The following is a 7,500-nucleotide window of genomic DNA, read 5'->3' as shown; positions in this document are numbered from 1 at the left end:
CACTGCTTGAAAGGAAATATACAGCATACTGCTTTCCTCTTGTAGGACAAAGACATAACATCGTTTCCCTATAGGTTACTAAGTTACATTTTGTTTGGCTTCCAGGAAGGAAGTAATGTATTGTTTGCTTTTCTAGCACGATATAGTTTAGTCACAATTTGATTAAATACACTGTGAGTAATGCATAAAAGTGTTTGTGAAACACTAGGATTTACCAGTGGAACAAATAAAGGGGACTTTCAGTCATGAAGTATAAAATTAATTTAATGCTGAAAGTTCCTTTGCTTTTCTGAAGTGTTACCGCACTGAGCTCCTCAGGCAGCCCACAGCAGAACACTATTTTGTGTTAGCTGACTTTTCTACCTCTTTAGCCAATAGCTGTGCGGGCCATCTGGCTAAGAGGTTGAAAAGTCACCTCACAGCAAAATAGCGTTCTGCCGTGGGCTGCCTGAGGCGCTCAACTTGGCGAACGCTTCAGACAAAAGAACTTTCAGCATGAACTTTCACAAATGCTAGGATTTACCATCACTTTAAGTATTTATGAATGTATTTTGATATTGCTTTTGTATTGATGCATATTGGTTTAAAAACATAACTTTAAAGAACAAAGATATTGGGCCAATATTTTATACTATCTATAATCTTGTTTGAGAAAATAATACTTTTTGTACGTAAAAGAATAACCATAAAAATATCTTACTTGTCTAGGGTGATCATATTAAAGGGACAGTCTACTCCAAAATTGTTGTTTAAAAAGATAGATAAGCCCCTTTATTACCCGTTGCTCAGTTTTCCATAACCAACAGTTATGTTAAAGGGACAGCCAACACCGTTGTGTTAGCAATACTGCTTCTAGTAAAAGTTATCATTGGTTTAGTGTTAACATTTTTCTCTGCATGTGAAGCATAGCTAGATATTGCCAGTGCACCAGCATTTTAAATGCTGCAGCTGCCCAAAGCGCTGGTGGGGCTTGTATCATGTCAGTAATTAACAAATTGAGTCATTACCAGATGTTACAAGCACCTTTAACTGTTTAAATGTAAACTAACCATACCTGTGTCAATTGTCATATCTCCTAACATATGTGGCTAGCTATTAGAGACACAGGAGGTTGGCTGGGCATTAGGCATGTGCATTCGGCTCGTTAGTGAGGATTTGAATGTGGAAGTAGGTGGCCACTTAGTGCCGTTCTGCATTTTTTGGAGCCGGATTTATTCTTGTGAAAGATCAATACACTAAGATCTGGATTTGCACAGTGCGATGATCTTTCAGAAGAATAAGTCCAGCTCCGAAAATGGCACAAGCTGTTGACTACTTGCGCATTCAGCTCTTTTGTGAGGATCTGAATGCGGAAGTAATCAGCAGCACGTGCCACATATCTAGTGGGCATCACCATTGTGTGGTTGGGGTTGTGTTGGGATAGTGGACAGGATCATGGGCATGTTTACTTGTTAACCGTTGAGGGATAGGAGGTAGTTTACTTGTTAAACGTTGAGCGATAGCAGGTAGTTTACTTGTTAACCGTTGAGCGATAGCAGGTAGTTTACTTCTTAACCGTCGAGCGATAGCAGGTAGTTTACTTGTTAACCGTTGAGCGATAGCAGGTAGTTTTACTTGTTAGCCGTTGAGCGATAGCAGGTAGTTTACTTGTTAGCCGTTGAGCAATAACAGCATTAACTGGAAGTGCCTATAAGCCAATAAACATTTCTATAAGGAAGTGTACTATTAATACAACGGTTAGTTTAAATTTAAAACTTTGGGTTTTTCTGCATGAAAGAAATATAAACATGTTTATATGCTACTATTCTTTATGTATGTCCATAGAGATAACTACAGGGGTTTCAGAGATCTCAATTAATACTGGGCCAGCAGTTACACCTGCTTTACAAATATGGTGAGATTGTTTACATGATGTTGCTATACAGTAAAACCGAGGGCAAAGGATGACTGAGTCACAGATAAGAAGTCTCTTGCTCCAATGTGGTGTTGGCTCAATTTTTTGCTGATTGCAAACAGTCAGGGTGCTGTTGAAATAGGGGGCCCTGTCACAGCCTTTGCCCTGGGGCCCATTGTGGTGTAGTTGCACTATGATGCATGACTGTGCATCTGCTGTTCAGTGCTGTGCAACTTACTGGTGGTTTTTATAAATAATTGTTCTTGTTGTTATAATAATTTTTATTAATAATGTTAATGCCATGCACTGTATCCCTCTATCACAGGCGCAAGGTTTAAAGGCACTTTTTGGTACACTTAAAGGGACATTCGATTCCAAATTTAAACTTTCATGATTCAGATAGGACATGAAATTTTAAACAATTTGCCAATTAATCTAATTTGCTTTGTTCTCTTGTTCTTTGTTGACCGCTAAACCTAGGTAGGCTCATATGCTATTTATTTTTTTACAGTTAGACAGCACTAGTTCATGTGTGCGATATAGATAACATTGTGCTCACTCTCATGAAGTTATTTGAGTCAGCACTGATTGGCTTAAATGCAAGTCTGTCAAAAGAACTGAGATAAGGGGCAGTCTGCAGAAGCTTAGAAACAAGGTAATCATAGATGTAAATATTATATATGTGTATTAATATAAGTGTTATTTATGCAAAACTGGGGAAATTGTAATAAAGGGATTTATCTCTTTTTAAACAAAAAAAACTTCTTGAGTAGACAGTCCCTGACAGTCCACTTATATAGGACACACATATAGTCCTAGGGCAGAAGTTGGTTTCCTTTTGTTTGTTAGTTCCTTTTAAAGGGACAGTGTACTACAAGGTTTTCTTCCATAAAATGTGTTCTCAACTATCCATTTTACCCATTGGAGTGTAATTAAATTGTTTACATATTGTTCATTTACCTTTATTGTGTCACTTAAAATAGTTGATTTTGTCGAATCCCCACCTACAGTATACTGAATATTTCTGAACTTAGGGACAATAAACACCTCAAGATAAAATATAAAAAATTTTTAATTACATGTAATACAACAGCTTTGCAATATATTTGTTCTGAATATTGTGAGCTTTCCAATTCATCTTAAACATGGGAGTGCAGACACAGCTATATTCCACACAGTCATTGGTTGCACACTCTCTAGTAAGCCATTTTATAGCCATTCCTAATTGGCCTCAACAGAAAACGTAACCTAAGTTACAATATGGCTGCGCACACTGCTTTATAGACATTATCTTTGCCCTTATTTTTCCCCCCAATATTTAAACTAATTTAAACTAATATAATTTAAATAAAAACATTTACAAATTATTCTAAGGCTAATCTCTGCTCTGAATTTATCATTAAATCAATTATTTATTTATTGTTTGGGGTCCCTTTAAGTACTGATTATCAAAAAGTTATGTAAAGCTCCTAATGGGGGGGGGGGGGGAGGTGGTGACACAGAGGCAGTAAAATGTTCATTTTCCATTGTTGTTTTTTATTATTGGTCTTTAAAGAAATAAGATAAGGTCGACCTTGTGTAAAGACAATTACGAAGAGGTTTCTGCTCTTCCTGCAAGCCCAGTTTATTTTTATTGGTTTGTAATTTCAATTAGCCAAAATAGCTATTTCATATATGAAAATAACCCTAAATGAACAATTTTCCATACATTTTAATCTCTGCAGCTGGTATTACAAATAATTGTGGAAACCAATTTTACAGTAGACTGCCCCTTTTAACAGTCTGTAATAAATGAAACTGGTTTTCATCTGCTATTCAGACAGATTTTGCACTCAGTGCTCCTTGCATTGATTGTTTATATATACATTTAGTGAAGGTTCCGTCTACATTTTACCAAGTGCAAAACATTTTTTTTTCTGTGCACTTTTATGAAAACACTGGTTCAAATATGTGTGCCATATGGTGAGCAAACCAAGACTTTTATTTATTTGGATATTTTTTTCTAAATTATTAGGAAAATAACGCCAAATGTTTAAAAAAATATATAAACAAGTTGTGTGTGAGCGAGGTTAAAGGGACACTGAACCCATTTTTTTTTCTTTTGTGATTCAGATAAACCTTGAAATTTTAAGCAACTTAATAATTTACTCCTATTATCAATTTTTCTTTGTTCTCTTGCTATCTTTATTTGAAAAAGAAAGTCCAGAACCTTGGGCAGCACTTGTATATCGGTGGATGAATGTATCCACCAATCAGCAAGAACAACCCAGGTTGTTCACCAAAATGGGCCGGCATCTAAACTTACATTCTTGCTTTTCAAATAAAGATACCAAGAGAATGAAGAAGATTTGCTAATAGGAGTAAATTAGAAAGTTGCTTAAAATTACATGCTCTATCTGAATTACAAAAGAAAAAAATTGGGTTCAGTGTCCATTTAACCCCTTAACGCCATTAGGACGTTCCATGCCATCATAAAAGCGCTGTGCTTTAACGCCGTTAGGATGGTGTGGAACATCCTATCATAAACAACGTCCTGCAGCTCCTCCTTTTGATGAAATCATGAATCTTACTGGGGGCGTGCCTAGCAGTGTACCCCATGATCTGATCCCGGTCCTGAAATCATGTGATTTTTATTTTATTTTTTATTTTATTTTTTAGTGTTTACATCGGGACTTCATTCAGATTGTTAAAGGACCAGTTAATACTGTAGATTTGCATAGTCAACAAATGCATGACCACAAGACAATGCAATAGCACTTAGTCTAAACTTTAAATGAGTAGTAGTTTTTTGTTTCTGACAAATTTCAGTTATATCTATTTAATCTCCTGTATAACGTGACAGCCATCAGCCAATCACAAATGCATATAGATAAATTCTGTGAATTCTTGCACATGCTCAGTAGGAAATGGTGACTCAAAAAGTGTAAATATAAAAAGACTGTGCACATTTTGTTAATGGAAGTAAATTTGAAAGTTGTTTAAAATCGCATGATCTATCTGAATCATGAAAGTTTAATTTTGACTTGAGTGTCCCTTTAACACTATAGCACCGCATAAAGGGGTTAAGAATTTTTCTATACATGAATGCCTTTTTGAGATTTTTCTAATGCAAAAATGCAGTAATTGACTAGAATGTGTAATATTTGCTTTACTCTGACTTACTATGGGCTTAAAGGGATAGTAAACACCTCTTTTTTTACAAGATATTTGTGTTGCTATAAAATAACATATCAGCCAAGTCTTAATGTTTTTAAAAACAAATTAACATCCTTTTATTTATGGAAAATGAACATTTTACCTCATCTGTGTCACCACCTCCCCCCCCATTAGGAGCTTTACATAACTTTTTGATAATCAGTACTTAAAGGGACACCAAACAATAAATAAATAAAATAACCAAACTTCACCCATCACGTGCCTTATTCGTAGGAGCCAATCTGGGCTTTAGTTTGCAGACAACAAGGCTAATTCCGTTCTTAAAGTTAGTATAAAGTACTAGGTTTTACAGTTATCAGTTAAAGCCAATTAGGGATAGATATGTAGCAGAGTTAGCCTTGAATAGTGCTTTCAAAATTAATCAATTTTCAGAGCTAAATAAGGGGGCAAAATAAATAATACAACTATATTACAATTTGTTTCATTATGCATAACTAAATATTTTATATAAAAATCTGAAGGTATTTACTTTTCCTTTAACCACACCACGGGCCATAGTAGAGTGCAACATGGAAAGAAATAAGGAGCTGCAGTTTCATGTTTCTGCAGATCACCAGCAGGTTCCAGCTTTGGAGCTGCACTGCTTCAACTCCCGAGTGGGTCTTTACTTTTACAGGGGTTAAACACATAGGCCTAGGTTTCAATGCTGCTGTAAATTAGAGTTTACAACCAGTTTATACAGCAATGAAAGCTAGGTCACATTAAGCTAAAATGCCCCTTTATTTTCTAGACTAGGATTTAAAGGGCCATAATGCATTGTTTTTCTGCTTTTTAGCAGTGCATTAACATACCAGCTAAGTATGAACATTTTCTGAATGCATTAACACCAGGGCAGGCACAAGACATTTTGCTGCCTGGGTCCAGGATTCAAATAACACCCGTCAACTCTCTGCACACTACAGTTTAAAGCCAACCAGCGCCAGTTGTATCTGAGATGAAACATTCAAATGAGAACTTGCAGATGAAATATAAGATTAATTTATCTTTAAAACCACTACTGTATATCCAGAATATGCCCTCCCTATATACTGTCCCTGTCAAGTTCTGCCCGGGTCCCATGTTCCCACCTGACTCAATTTAAGAGCCGGCCCTGATTAACTCATTAACACAATATTTACATTAGTTGTTTTTCAATAACAACTCCCACACCACAACCTTATAAAAAGGGAGCCAGTCTGGACCAGTTACTGGAGTATACAAGGTTAGTCACTGTCATTATGCATTATTTTGCAGTTCCTTATCTGGTCACCTTTGCTGAGGCTAAATAGGGCGATTAGGTTTGTGAAGTCTGCAGTATGCACTATTCTTAGAATTGGAAAACTCACAATTTTGGTGTTTAAAGTGAATGTCAATTTAAATGAATCGGTGCCCGCCGCCCGTATTTTAATAATCCTATTTAAAAACAAGGGCACTTTAATTCATCAAAATTTACATTTCACTCGTTTTCTTCAAATACTTACCTTTTTAATTTTTTACAGCCGCTCCAGTGCTTCCCCTGGCCGTCGGAAGCCTCTTCGTACATCAGAAATGACTAATCCGGCTTCCCCCGGGGGAATCTTGGCCTGAGGCAACGCCTTGATTGGAGGTAGCTGGATTCGTCATTTTGGACCCGCAAAGAGGGCTTGCAACGGGCGGAGGAAGCACTGCAGCAGCTCTCAGGATTAAAAGGTAAGTATTTGAAGAAAACGAGTGAAATGCCAATTTTGATGAATTAAAGTGCCCTTGTTTTTAATAGGATTATTAAAAACCGTGCACGATTCATCTATATTGACATTCACTTAAAAGGGATATGAATCCCCAATATTTTGTTTGATAATAGAAGTAAATTTAAAAGTTGTTTAAAATTCCATGCTCTGTCTGAATCAAATTTTTTTGAGTTTCATGTCTCTTTAAACAAACTGAACATACTCTCTAACTTTGTAAGTGTATTAAAGGGACAGTCTAGTCAAAAATAAACTTTCATGATTCAGATAGGGCATGTCATTTTAAACAACTTTCCAAATTACTTTTATCATCAAATTTGCTTTCTCTTGGTATTCTTAGTTAAAAGCTAAACTTAGGTAGGTCATATGCTAATTTCTTAGCCCTTGAGGGCCGTCTCTTATCTCAATGCATTTTGACAGTTTTACACAACTAGAGGGTGCTAGTTCATGTGTGCCATATAGATTACATTGTGCTTACAAACGTTGAGTTACCTAGGAGTCAACACTGATTGGCTAAAATGCAAGTCTGTCAAAAGAACTGAAATAAGGAGGCAGTCTGCAGAGGCTTAGATATAAGGTAATCACAGAGGTAAAAAGTGTATTAATGTAACTGTGTTGGTTTGTAATAAAGGGATTATCTATCTTTTTAAACAATAAAAATTCTGGAGTAGACTGTCCCCTTTAATG

The 7,500-nt window shown here is 36.1% G+C and overlaps 1 protein-coding gene across 9 annotated transcripts in view; it reads left to right on the top strand.

Annotated features, from left to right (window-relative positions):
* The window catches only part of MAGI1 (membrane associated guanylate kinase, WW and PDZ domain containing 1), a 1,010,133-nt gene that overhangs the window by 2,897 nt on the left and 999,736 nt on the right, over nt 1-7,500 (top strand). The gene's annotated exons all lie outside the window — the stretch shown is intronic.

Source organism: Bombina bombina, chromosome 7 (assembly GCF_027579735.1).
Source record: "Bombina bombina isolate aBomBom1 chromosome 7, aBomBom1.pri, whole genome shotgun sequence".
Taxonomy (NCBI): Eukaryota; Metazoa; Chordata; class Amphibia; order Anura; family Bombinatoridae; genus Bombina; species Bombina bombina.
The sequence above is the reverse complement of the archived record's forward strand: the minus strand, read 5'-3'. Positions and strand labels throughout refer to the sequence as shown.